General features: G+C 40.9%; 1 non-coding gene across 1 annotated transcript; it reads right to left on the bottom strand.

The window, feature by feature from the left end:
• Positions 1–2298: 2298 nt before the first annotated feature.
• Positions 2299–2404, bottom strand: LOC123777494 (U6 spliceosomal RNA). Its single transcript, XR_006775660.1, has one exon. It is a non-coding gene; the product is annotated as a U6 spliceosomal RNA (small nuclear RNA).
• Between the last annotated feature and the right edge of the window lie 12167 nt (positions 2405–14571).

Here is a 14571-nt window from a genome sequence, read left to right as displayed (position 1 = left end):
GTGGAGTGTTGTTTAGAAAAAGAAAAAGTGAGTGTTAATGATATGCTGTAAACGTGTGCTGGAAAAAAAATGCTGAGGACAGGTGCAAACAATTTTCTGTGTGGAAAATCAAATATAGCTGTAATGATATGTGATAGAACAGCAGATGTTTCCCAGAACAAGTATCACTTCCATCACTAATGCTTTTCTTATTTTTTTAAGCCACTTTCATTGACCCACAGACACACTGCTTTGTTTGGGGTTTAATAAAAACAGAGTTAATTAACATGTAACACAAAATGACATTTTCTTTTACTTCTGTACATGATTTGTTAGCAGAAGGAAAACTGCTTCATTCTTTAATTATGGCCAAATGCTAAAGTCATTATATTCTTGCTTGATAAGGCTGTGAGCTTTCCTGTTTATGACCAAGTGATAAAAAAGTCATATTTTTTACTGAAATAGTTCTATGAAATACATGTTTTAAGTTTTTTCAAAAAATATTCATTTTATGCATACTTGAAATTGACATTATTATGAGAATGAATGCCATTGAGTCATATATTTTTCTATGATTAAACCAGGCAAGAAATCTATGCTCATGGATATAAATGTCCTCATTTATAGACCTTTGTGTCTATATAAGGGAGAGAAAGCTAAGGAAAATGGAAGGAAGCACATGGGCATATAAATATATAACTGCAAAGGGATAGGAATGGTGGATAAGGGATGCTGGCACTGTAATCCACAAGTTACTATTGAGGGGGGGCTTTAATGGATGGATTGGCTTTCCCAGGTTACTGGTACTAAGAAGGAATCATGCCCTTTTTAAGAGGAAGTAATGCAGAAAGAAAGAAATTGCAACTTGGTTCCTTTTACTCTTTCAAAGTTAGGATACTGTGAGCAGAATAGTGTGGAATAATCTAAGGAACTCAGAATATGGATGAAGGTGTGCCAGAATCCAGAAAGATATCCTTGAATTTTGAAATACATGGGAGAAACTAAAACGTTAGGAAAAGTGAGAGAGGTTGGAGCACTAAAGACAACATAGGATGGTGGGGAAGATGAAACAAGTGCATTCCTTAACTTTTTAGTTATTAAGGGTGAAATCATAGGAATTGAAAAGAGAGGAGTTTAGGCAAAATTGGAGAATTAAAATCCTTTGTATATCATCTATGGACATTACATGTTAGAGCTTAATTTTTATAAAAATATATTGTGATAAATACATATTAAGATCTAAGAAAGAGATTCAATATGTCTTTTTAATATGGAAGCTATTCTCAAAACTGCTGACAAAGGGGGAATGTGTGTGTGTGTGTGTGAGAGAGAGAGAGAGAGAGAAAGAGAGAGAGAGAGAGAGAGAGGGACCAGGAGCAGGGGACTAATGGTGTGAGTGGAACAGAGGGAAATATTACTCAAAGGCAAGGTACATTATGACAATTTCAGTTTCAAATGAAGAATAACCCAACTCAAACTAGTTTAAATAAGAGAGAAATCCATTCTGTGTAAATGAAAAGTCCAGAGCTTCAAGCAGAGCTGGTTCCAGTCACTCGAAGGATAGCTCTCACTTCTCCTTGATTCTGATTTTCTCTGTGTGTGTTTTATCTTTTGGAAAATTCCCTCCCATTGTATTAACAAGTATAGATTTACACCATCTTTATATCTTTTAATTACAGAGATAGAATTTCTTACTCAAGTTCCAGCAAAACTTCTAGCAATTTCCCCCACAGACTGGCTTAGATCACTTGCCCATTCCTGAACTAATCATTTTGGCCAAGGAGATGGGATACTGCTATTGAAAATGTCTATCATCTTACAACTTCTTTGGTCAGTCAGAGAAGTAAACCCAACAAGATGAAGTTTCTATTACTAGAGAAAGAATGAGGTGGAAGAAAATCACGTTAAGCAAAACTGTACAAACTGTACAAACATGTAACAAAACTGTAGCTAACACAACAGACTATCAGCAATATGTCCAAAATGATGATGTGAGAAGGGCACATATAATATGAGTGTAAATACTTTGATTTCAATTATCTGGATGTTCTATATAAACGTATAGGTGGAAGGGCGCCTGGGTGGTTCAGTCATTAAGCACCGGCCTTTGGCTCAGGGCGTGATCCTGGTGTTCTGGGATCGAGCCCCGCATTGGGCTCCTACACTGGGAGCCTGCTTCTTCCTCTCCCACTCCCCCTGCTTGTGTTCCCTCTCTTGCTGGCTGTCTCTCTCTCTCTGTCAAATAAATAAATAAATTCTTTAAAAAAAAAGTATAGGTGGAACACATGCCCATTTTTTTCAGGTAATAGCCTTCATTTTTTTTTAATGGAATGCTTCATGATTTTGTGTGTTATCCTGGTGCAGAGGCCATGCTAATCTTCTCTGTATAATTCCAGTTTTAGTATTTGGGCTGCCAAACTAGTGCAACAGCTTTCATTCTTAATTAGTGTTTCTCCAGTACAGTCTTTGGACCAATCGCACCAGAATTATTAGGGAACCCTGTTAAAAATAATTTCCTGGGTTCTACCCTAAATCTGTTGAGTCAGGATCTACAAATAAATTCCTCTTGGCAGGAACAGTTTTAGCAGGTACTCTGGGTGATTTTTGTGTAACTTTAAGCTCCAGAGCCATCGCTTTATGTTATTTAGACACACTGAATTGTAATACTGGGAGAAGCTATTGTGTTTGGTTTTGTAATATAGGATGTAAACAAAGTAAGCCCATTTTTAGTGCTCAACAAATATTTGATGCATTAAATAACTGTTTCTTATTAGTTCAGAATAATTAAGTAGAAGCCCTAAGAACTAAAGATAATTCAAAATCACAGGTAATTTTTTTTAATGTGGGGACTTCTGGCTATGGTGTGGTAATGAGGACAGCAAAAATTCTTTGCTCTCAAACAACGCTAAAACTTGACAGCATAGTTTTTAAAAAATCACCATTTCAGGGATCTGGAATGGAACAGAAGCAACCGACAAACTGAGAAACATTTATTCATGTAAAACTGAATTTCAGGAAAAAACAATGAAAGTCTGTAGCAGTCTTGTCTGGGACTTCTCCCAGCCTGCTCCCCTATCAGTGTAAGGTAGTTCTATCATAGTGGAGCTGGCAGTGAAAATTAGCAGCACTGCTGGTAGAAGGGGCTAACTTGATTTGGAGTAGAGAATGACAAACCTATGTCCAATTGCATTGTCAAAAAAGCAGCTACCTCAATAGAAGATGAGCAGAAAAAGTCAGCAGCATAGTAATCGCAGGGCGAAGCCCTGATTGGAGTCAATGGCGGACCAAACAACCAGCTGAAACTTAACAGAAAAATTCTGGATATGAGAGAACCCTGGTGGCGGTATCCTTGGCTGTCCAGGAGATTACATCAATGCAAAGGGAGACCTGAAAGGATTTGGTGGAAATGAATGTCTGGGCAGTACTAGAAAATGACCTGAATTTGTACATATACATAAAGTCACACACAAATCCATCAGCATTGGGTGGATGCCTTACTGACACATGTTGTTTGAGCACAACCTCTGACCAATTGTTAGCTGACCATTAAATTATGAAAACACAGAGGTGATTCCTAGGAAGCCAGGCTGAAAAGAAACAAAATGATTAAAAAAAAAAAATAAGAAGAACAAGCACCAGAGACCACAAAGCACGGGGGAGACAGATTCCACTGAAAAGCTACAAATAAATGAAATAAAACTAGCAACAACAACCAGCTTCAGGGGGAAAAAAAAGAATCCAGAGCTCTTACAATATATTACATAAAATATTGAGTTTTTAAAAATAAAATGACAAGATATGAAAAGAAACAAGATTCAAGGGTAGGATCAAGATGGCAGAGTAGGAAGATCCTGAGCTCACCTTCTCCTGTTAAATTCGACACCAAAATTTACAACTACATATAGAACCACTACCTGTGAGAATGAATTGAAGACTAGCAGAACAGATCATACACAACTAAAGATAAAAAGAAAAAAAATCACCTTGAAATGGTAAGAGGGGTGGAGATGTGATTTAGTCGGGACCCACACACCCAGCACAGCAACCCATAAGCAGGAGTGGTATCACAGTTGCAGAGGTCCTCCTTGAGGAATGGGGGCTTTGATCCCCACATCAGGATCCACAGCCTGGGCAACCTGCATGAGAAAGATGAACCCCCATCGTGTGTGGCTTTGAAAACCAACAAGGCTTATGTTCAAGAGAGCTGGAGGGCACTAGGAAACTGCAACTCTGCTCCTAAATGGTGTGCACATGATATCACTCATTCTGAGCCCCAGCACAAAGGCAACAGTTTGAAAAATACCTGGCTTACATGTGAAGATCCACTGACTAATTCTAGGCTGGGATCTATTGGAACATTCTCTGGGGACAGAAGCACTGGCAGGTACCTTTTCCTTTTTTAGCCTCTCCCATCTACCTAGCTGGCCCAGTGCTGGTGAGTCCCATTTCTGACATTCTCCATCTACTGTACAAGAATTGCTTGCACAGTCCTGACATTCTCCTGAGAATTCACCTGGCTCAAACCACCCACTGGGCCAAAGCCCCTTCCCAGCATCTCACTGCCTTGCCAATCCTGGTGGACAGCCTTGGCCAGCAGCAGTGGCCCTCTCTAGGAGCTCACAGCCCTGAAACTCCTGGTGGACATCCTCAGCTGGCACTGGAGCCCATCCCAAGGGCTCCTGTCCCAGGGAACCAGCCCTCCACACTAGAATATCTACTTCACAGCAAGCCACACAGGAGGCCTAATCTGCCCACCAGTACACCCATAGCTGTCATAGCCAGGCCTGGCAGCCAGCCATGCTGGAGTTCAACCCCATATATCAGCATACCCACAACAGTTGTGGCTGAGCCTCTCAGCTAGCTGAGCTGAGGGTCAGATCCACTCACCAGCAAGCCTGTAGCAGTCATGGCTGGACCTTCCAGACAGCCATACCAGGGGTCACCCCAATATAACAGCAAGTCTACACTGGTTGTGATGTGGCAACAATGGAAGCGTGCATGCAGGCCACACAGGGGTCATTGCTGGGGCACCCAGCTCAGGTGACAAGGGGGGGGCGTGTATGTACTACTGTAATCCAAAGCTTTATTATAAAGCCACTCTTTCAAGACTGGAAGATATAACTGATTTACTCAATATATGGAAAAAAATCAAAAGTTAGGCAAAATGAGGATACAGAAGGGTATGTTTCAAATGAAAGAATAAAACAAAACCTCAAATAAGAACTAAATGAAATGAAAATACAAATTCCGCCAGATAGTGAGGATACTCAGAAGATGGTGGAGTAGGAGTAAGCTCACTTCATACCACAGACACACCTAGGTAACAGCCACATCAGTTTGTCTAACCCAGAAAATGACTAGAAGACTGGTCGAACACACTTTCCACAGTTAATTGTAGAGAGAAGGCCACTCCAAAAAGAGTAGGAAGGGCAAAGACTTGGTAGGAACCAAACTGCCATCAAAACAAACCACAAATGGGAGGGTGCCACAATCATGGAGAAAAGGGAGGAGCAGGCCGTACACCAGGCACCCCACACAAGGGGGACCTGCAGTAGGAAGACAAGTCTCCATAACAATTGGCTTTGAAAACTAGTGGGGCTTAACTTTAAGTTTTTTACAACCACCCGGGCTTATCTCTGGGTACTTTAAAAACCAGGAGACTCAACTATGGGAGAGCTGGACGGTGATAGGAAACTGAGTCCCCACCATTAAAGAGGCAGCATAAAAACAATCCCGCTGAGATATAGCATAAAAGCAACAGTTTGAAAGGCTTCTGGGTATATGTGAAGGCAATTTCTTTACTAATCTCAGAATGTATGCCGGAAGGGCAGGGACCTTTAGGAGACTGCTCCAGGAACAAAAGAATGGCAGGTACCATTTCTCTATACCCCACCCTCCACCAGCTTAGATGCTCAGTCATCTCTGGTAACCAGCATGAACATTCTCCACCTAACTTCTTTTTAACTTAAATTCAAATAGTTAACATATAGCGTACTATTAGTTTCAAGGATAGAATTTAGTGATTCATCAGTTACATATAACACCCAGTGCTCATTACATCAAATGTCCTCCTTAATGCCCATCACCCAATTACCCATCCCCCACCCGCCTCCCCTCCGGCAGCCCTCAGTTTATTTCCTAGAGTTAAGAGTCTCTTATGGTTTAAGATGGCGGAGGAGTAGGAGACCCCTTTTTCAGCCGGTCCCCTGAGTCGAGTTGGATAGGCACCAGACCACCCTGAACATCCACGGAATCAGCCTGAGACACAGGAAGATACATCTGGATCACTACAAACGAACACATCCAGTGCTGAGTATTGAGGTACGAAGCGGGGAGCAGTGAAACCGTGCACAGATATCGGAAGATAAACGGAAGGGGTAGGGAGCCACCGCGTTTTGGCGCCGGGAAGCGGTAGCCACCTGCACGGGGGAGCTGGCGGACTCGCGGACCGGCACCCGAGAGAGAGGAGACTGAGACTGTGAGCTGGGGAACGCGCTGCCACCAGACTGAAAACTGGAGCTCCGGTGTGCTCAGTGGAACCAGACTGAGACCTGGAGCTCTGGGAGTGCGTGGGGGCAGCTGGTGGCTGGCGGCTGGCTGTGTTAGAAACACAAAGGACAGAGACTCACAGGCCCTGGAAGTGAGGGCTGGGACGCTGGGTGTGGGGCGCACATCCCGGGATGCTGCAGGGTTGAGCAGCACCAACAGAAACAGAGTTAAAGTGGCTAGAACACCAGTGGAGAACGGTTCGCAATCCCTCTGTTCTGAGACAGAGGCTGAGATTTGGCCACTGCTGCTCTGACTCTCAGAAGAGGCACAGCAAACTGCCAGGGAAAGCCGCCAGAGAACAAAAGCCTGGAAATACCGGCTCAGGGAGTGCCCATCCCCATCCCCCCTCGCAGGGGACACGGAGACTCTACCCAAACAGGGTTTTCTGAGTATCAGCACGGCAGGCCCCTCCCCCAGAAGGCAGGCTGAAAAATCAAGAAGCCCACATTCCTAAGATCCCTATAAAACAAGGGCGCACGGCCTGAGTCCCAGTCAATAATTTGGGCTCTCTACAACCCCGCAACCTCTCCTCATCAGAATGACGAGAAGGAGAAATCCCCCTCCCCCAGCAAAGAAAAGACAATGAGTCTGTAGCCTCTGCCACAGAACTGATGGATATGGATATAGCCAAATTATCAGAAATGGAATTCAGAGCAACAATGATCAAGATGATGTGTAGACTGGAAAAAAGTATTAATGAAAATGTTAATGAGACTATAGAATCTCTAAGGGCAGAAATGAGAGCGAATCTGGCAGAATTTAAAAATTCTATGAGCCAAATGCAGGCAAAACTAGAGGCTTTGATGGCCAGAGTGAATGAGGCAGAAGAACGTATCAGCGAATTGGAGGATGGGTTAGTAGAAGAAAAAACGAAAATAGAAGCTGGACTCAAAAAATTCCACGCTCAGGAATGAAGGTTACGGGAGATTACTGACTCAGTGAAATGTTCCAATGTCAGAATCATCGGCATCCCCGAGGGGGGAGAGAAAAACAGAGGTCTAGAAGAGATATTTGAACAAATTGTAGCTGAAAACTTCCCTAATCTAGCAAGGGAAACAAACATTCATGCCCAAGAGGCAGAGAGGACCCCTCCCAAGCTCAAACACGACAAACCTACACCACGTCACGTCATAGTGCAATTCGCAAATATTAGATCCAAGGATACAGTATTAAAAGCAGCCAGGGCAAAGAAATTTCTCACGTACCAAGGCAAAGGCATCAGAATTACGTCAGACCTGTCTACACAGACCTGGAATGAGAGAAAGGGTTGGGGGGGGCATTTTTAAAGCTCTTTCAGAGAAAAACATGTAGCCAAGGATCCTTTATCCAGCAAGGCTGTCATTCAGAATGGATGGAGAAATAAAGACCTACCAGAATCGCCAGTCATTGACCAATTTTGTAACCACAAAACCAGCCCTAAAGGAGATATTAAGCGGGGTTCTATAAAAGTAAGAAGGCCCCAAGAGTGATACAGAACAGAAACTCACAATCTATAGAAACAAAGACTTTACTGGCAACATGGCATCATTAAAATCATATCTCTCAATAATCAGTATCAATGTAAATGGCGTAAATGCTCCCAAAAAACACCACAGGCTTGCAAATTGGATAAAAAGACATGACCCATCCATTTGCTGTCTACAAGAGACTCATTCTGAACCTAAAGATACATCCAGACCGAAAGTAAAGGGATGGAATACCAACTTTCATGCCAATGGACCTCAAAAGCAAGCTGGGGTAGCAATTCTCATATCAGACAGATTGGATTTTAAACTAAAGAGTATACTTAGAGACACAGAAGGGCACTATATTATTCTTAAAGTATGTATCCAACAAGTGGATATGACAATTATAAATATATATGCCCCCAACAGGGGAGCAGCAAGATACACAAGCCAACTCTTAACTAGAATAAAGACACATAGAGATAAAAATACGTTAATAGTAGGGGACCTCAACACTCCACTATCAGAAATAGACAGAACACCCATGCAAAAAATTGACAAAGAAACAAGGGCTTTGAATGCCATACTCGACGAGTTGGACCTCATAGATATATATGGAACATTACAGCCCAGAACCAAAGAATACTCATTTTATTCTAATGCTCATGGAACATTCTCAAGAATAGACCATGTTCTGGGACACAAAACAGGTCTCAACCGATACCAAAAGACTGAAATTATTCCCTGCATATTCTCAGACCACAACACACTGAAATTGGAACTCAACCACAAGGAAAAATTTGGAAGAAACTCAAACACTTGGAGACTAAGAACCTTATCGAATGACTCGATAAACCAGGAAATCAAAAATCAATTTAAACAATTTATGGAGACCAACGAGAATGAAAACACAACGGTCCAAAACCTATGGCATACTGCAAAGGCAGTCCTAAGGGGGAAATACATAGCCATCCAAGCCTCACTCAAAAGAATAGAAAAATCTAAAATGCAGTTTTTATATTCTCACCTCAAGAAGCTGGAACAGCAACAGAGGGACAGGCCTAATCTACTCACGAGGAAGCAGTTGACCTAAATTAGAGCAGAAATCAATCAATCAGAAACCAGAAGTACAGTAGAGCAGATCAACAGGACTAGAAGCTGGTTCTTTGAGAGAATCAATAAAATTGACAGACCACTGGTAAGACTTATCCAAAAGAAAAGAGAAAGGACCCAAATTAATAAAATTATGAATGAAAAAGGAGAGGTCACGACCAATACCATTGAAATTGGAAGGACTATTAGAAATTTTTATCAACAGCTATATGCCAATAAAGTAAGCAATCTGGAAGAGATGGAATCCTTCCTGGAAACCTATAAACTACCAAGATTGAAACAGGAAGAAATTGATTCCTTAAACAGGCCAATTAATTATGAAGAAATTGAGTCAGTGATAAACAAACTTCCAAATAACAAAACTCCAGGCCTGCAAGGTTTTCCTGGGGAATTCTACCAAACATTCAAGGAAGAAATAATACCTATTCTCCTAAAGCTATTTCAAAAAATAGAAACAGAAGGAAAGCTACCAAACTCATTCTATGAGGCCAATATTACCTAGATCCCCAAACCAGGCAAAGACCCCCTCAAAAAGGAGAATTACAGACCGATCTCCCTCATGATTATGGACGCCAAAATCCTCAACAAGATACTTGCTAATAGAATCCAACAGTACATTAAAAGGATTCTCCATCATGATCAAGTGGGATTCATACCTGGGATGCAAGCGTGGTTCAATATTCACAAATCAATCAGCGTGATACATCATATCAACAAGAAAAGACTCAGGAACCATATGATCCTCTCAACTGATGCCGAAAAAGCATTTGACAAAATACAGCATCCTTTCCTGATTAAAACCCTTCAGAGTGTAGGAATAGAGGGTACATTTCTCAATCTCATAAAAGCCATCTATGAAAAGCCTACTGCAAATATTATTCTCAATGGGGAAAAGCTGGAAGCCTTTCCCTTAAGATCAGGAACTCGACAAGGATGCCCACTCTCGCCACTATTATTCAACATAGTACTAGAAGTCCTTGCAACAGCAATCAGACGACAAAAAGGGATCAAAGGTATCCAAATCAGCAAAGAAGAAGTCAAAATGTCTCTCTTCGCAGATGACATGATACTCTATGTGGAAAACCCAAAAGAATCCAATCCCAAACTATTAGAAGTTATAGAGCAATTCAGTAATGTGGAGGGATACAAAATCAATGCTCAGAAATCAGTTGCATTTCTGTACACAAATAACGAGACCGAAGAAAGAGAAATTAGGGAATCCATCCCATTTACAATAGCACCAAAAATCATACGTTACCTTGGAATTAACTTAACCAGAGACGTAAAGGACCTATATTCTAGAAACTATAAATCACTCTTGAAAGACATTGAGGAAGACATAAAAAGATGGAAAGATATTCCATGCTCATGGATCGGAAGCATTAACATAGTTAAAATGTCCACGCTACCCAGAGCAATCTACACTTTCAATGCTATCCCGATCAAAATACCGATGACATTTTTCAAAGAGCTGGAACAAATAGTCCTTAAATTTGTATGGAACCAGAAAAGGCCACGAATCGCCAAGGAACTGTTGAAAAGGAAAAACAAAGCTGGGGGTATCACATTGCCAGATTTTGAGCTGTACTACAAAGCTGTGATCACAAAGACAGCATGGTACTGGCACAAAAACAGACACATAGACCAATGGAACAGAATAGAGAACCCAGAAATGGACCCTCGGCTCTTTGGGCAACTAATCTTTGATAAAGCAGGAAAAAACATCCGGTGGGAAAAAGACAGTCTATTCAATAAATGGTGCTGGGAAAATTGGACAGCTACATGCAAAAGAATGAAACTTGGCCACTCTCTCACACCACACACAAAAATAAACTCCAAATGGATGAAAGACCTCAATGTGAGACAGGAATCTATCAAAATTCTAGAGGAGAACATAGGCAGCAACCTCTACGACATCGGCCAAAGCAACCTTTTTCATGACACATCCCCAAAGCAAAAGAAACAAAAGATAAAATGAACTTGTGGGACTTCATCAAGATTAAAAGCTTCTGCACAGCCAAGGAAACAGAAAAACTAAGAGGCAGCCCACGGAATGGGAGAATATATTTGCAAATGACACTACAGATAAAGGACTGGTATCCAAGATCTACAAAGAACTTCTCAAACTCAATACACGAGAAACAAACAAATCAAAAAATGGGCAGAAGATATGAACAGACACTTTTCTAATGATGACATACAAATGGCTAACAGACACATGAAAAAATGTTCAAAATCATTAGCCATCAGGGAAATTCAAATCAAAACCACACTGAGATACCACCTTACGCCAGTTAGAATGGCAAAAATAGACAAGGCAATAAACAACAATTGTTGGAGAGGATGTGGAGAAAGGGGATCCCTCCTATGTTGTTGGCGGGAATGCAAGTTGGTACAGCCACTCTGGAAAACAGTTTGGAGGTCCCTTAAAAAGTTAAAATGGAGCTACCTTATGATCCAGCCATTGCACTACTGGGTGTTTACCCCAAAGATACAGACGTAGTGAAGAGAAGGGCCATATGCACCCCAATGTTCATAGCAGCAATGTCCACAATAGCTAAATCGTGGAAGGAGCCAAGATGCCCTTCAACAGATAACTGGATTAAGAAGTTGTGGTCCATATATACAATGGAATATTACTCAGCTATCAAAAAGAACGACTTCTCAACATTTGCTGCAACACGGACAGCACTGGAGGAGATAATGCTAAGTGAAATAAGTCAAGTAGAGAAAGACAACTATCATATGATTTCTCTCATCTATGGAACATAAGAACTAGGATGATCAGTAGGGGAAGAAAGGGATAAAGAAAGGGGGGGTAATCAGAAGGGGGAATGAAACATGAGAGACTATGGACTATGAGAATCAAACTAAGGGCCTCAGAGGGGAGGGGGTTGGGGGAATGGGATAGACCGGTGATGGGTAGTAAGGAGGGCACGTATTGCATGGTGCACTGGGTGTTATACACAACTAATGAATCATCGAGCCTTACATCGGAAACAGGGGATGTACTGTATGGTGACTAACATAATATAATAAATAATCATTAAAAAAAATCTGTGTTTATGCTTCAACAAGCCAGAGTTGGAATGACTGGGCATCAGAATGAAAAATTATATTTTAAATTATTTTAATTGCTTTGCCAATTGGAGTAAGGTTTATAAAATTTAAAGATAAGCATTTTTATTAGCTTAAACTACAGGCAGAATATTTGCTATCTCTCTTACATATATATGGAGCTTAAATAATGGAAAAAAAATAAAAAATAAAAAATAAAAAGCTTCTGCACAGCCAAGGAAACAGTCAAAAAAACTAAGAGGCAGCCCATGGAACGGGAGAAGATATTTGCAAATGACACTACAGATAAAGGACTGGTATCCAAGATCTACAAAGAACTTCTCAAACTCAATACGTGAGAAAAAAAATAAACAAATCATAAAATCGGCAGAAGACATGAACAGACACTTTTCTAATGATGACATACAAATGGCTAACAGACACATGAAAAAAATCTTCAAAATCATTAGCCATCAGGGAAATTCAAATCAAAACCACGCTAACATACCACCTTACGCCAGTTAGAATGGCAAAAATTGACAAGGCAAGAAACAACAGTTGCTGGAGAGGATGTGGAGAAAGGGGATCCCTCCTACATTGTTGGTGGGAATGCAAGTTGGTACAGCCACTGTGGAAAACAATGTGGAGGTCCCTTATAAAGTTAAAAATTGAGCTACCCTATGACCCAGCCATGGCACTACTGGGTATTTACCCAAAAGAGACAGACGTAGTGAAGAGAAGGGCCATATGCACCCCAATGTTCATAGCAGCATTGTCCACAATAGCCAAAGCATGGAAGGAACCGAGATGCCCTTCAACAGATGACTGGATTAAGAAGTTGTGGTCCATATATACAATGGAATATTACTCAGCTATCAGAAAGAACGAGTTCTCAACATTTGCTGCAACATGGACGGCACTGGAGGAGATAATGCTAAGTGAAATAAGTCAAGCAGAGAAAGACAATTATCATGTGATTTCTCTCATCTATGGAACATAAGAACTAGGAAGATTGGTAGGGGAAAAAAGGGATAAAGAAAGGGGGGTAATCAGAAGGGGGAATGAAGCATGAGAGACTATGGACTCTGAGAAAGAAACTGAGGGCTTCAGAGTGGAGGGTGGTGGGGAAATGGGATAGGCTGGTGATGGGTAGCAAGGAGGGCACGTATTGCATGGTGCACTGGGTGTCATACGCAACTAATGAATCATCGAACTTTACATCAGAAACCAGGGATGTACTGTATGGTGACTAACATAATATAATAAAAAAACATTAAAAAAATAATAAAAAATAAAAACAAATAAAAACAAATACAAAAAATAATGTCTCTTATGTTTTGCCTTCCTCTGTTTTATCTTATTTTTCCTTCCCTTCCCCTATGTTTATCTGTTTTGTTTCTTAAATTCCACATATGAGTGACATCATACAGTATTTGTCTTTCTCTGACTGACTTATTTATTTTTTAAAGATTTTGTTTATTTGCGTGCCTTCATTGGAAAAGTGTTCATATCTTCTGCCCATTTTATGATTTGTTTATTTGTTTCTTCTGTACTGAGTTTTAGAAGTTCTTTGTAGATCTCGGATACCAGTCTTTTATCTGTAGTGTCATGACTGGATTAAGAAGATGTGGTCATTATATACAATGGAATATTACTCAGCTATCAAAAATAATGATTTCTTAACATTTGCTGCAACATGGACAGCACTGGAGTAGATAATGCTAAGTGAAATAAGTCAAGCAGAGAAAGACAATTATCATATGGTTTCACTCATCTATGGAACATAAGAAGTAGGAAGATCAGTAGAAGAAAGGGATAAAGAAAGAGGGGGTAAACAGAAGGGAGAATGAAGCATGAGAGACTATGGACTCTGAGAAACAAACTTAGGGCTTTAGAGGGGAGGGGTTGGGGAAATGGGATAGGCTGGTGATGGGTAGTAAGGAGGGCACGTATTGGGTGCACTTGGTGTTACACACAACTAATGAATCATGGAACTTTACATCAAAAACCAGGTAAGTACTGTACGGTGACTACTATAATAAAAAAATATTATTATAAAAAAAATAAAGAGTTTGAAAGAGAAAAAAAGACCCAAAATCAAACAAACAAATAGGATTTTGTTTATTTGGGGCACCTGTGTGTCTCAGTGAATTAAGTGTATGCCTTCAGCTCCCTCTGCCTGCCACTCCCCCTGCTTGCCCTCTGTCAAATAAATAAAATCTTTTTAAAAATCTTCAAAAAAAGATTTCATTAAATTATTTGACAGAGGGAGACAGAGCACAAGCAGGGGAAGTGACAGGCAAAGGGAGAGAGAGAAACAGACTCCCCACTGAGCAGAGAGCCTGATGTGGGGCTTGATCCCAGGATCCTGAAATCAGGACCTGAGCCAAAGGCAGACCCTTAATCCACTAAGCCACCCAGGCAACCC

Source organism: Ursus americanus, chromosome X (genome assembly GCF_024610735.1).
Source record: "Ursus americanus isolate L20-20 chromosome X, mUrsAme1.1.p, whole genome shotgun sequence".
Lineage (NCBI taxonomy): Eukaryota > Metazoa > Chordata > Mammalia > Carnivora > Ursidae > Ursus > Ursus americanus.
Note: the sequence above shows the minus strand (reverse complement) of the source record. Positions and strands in the feature narration are given on the sequence as shown.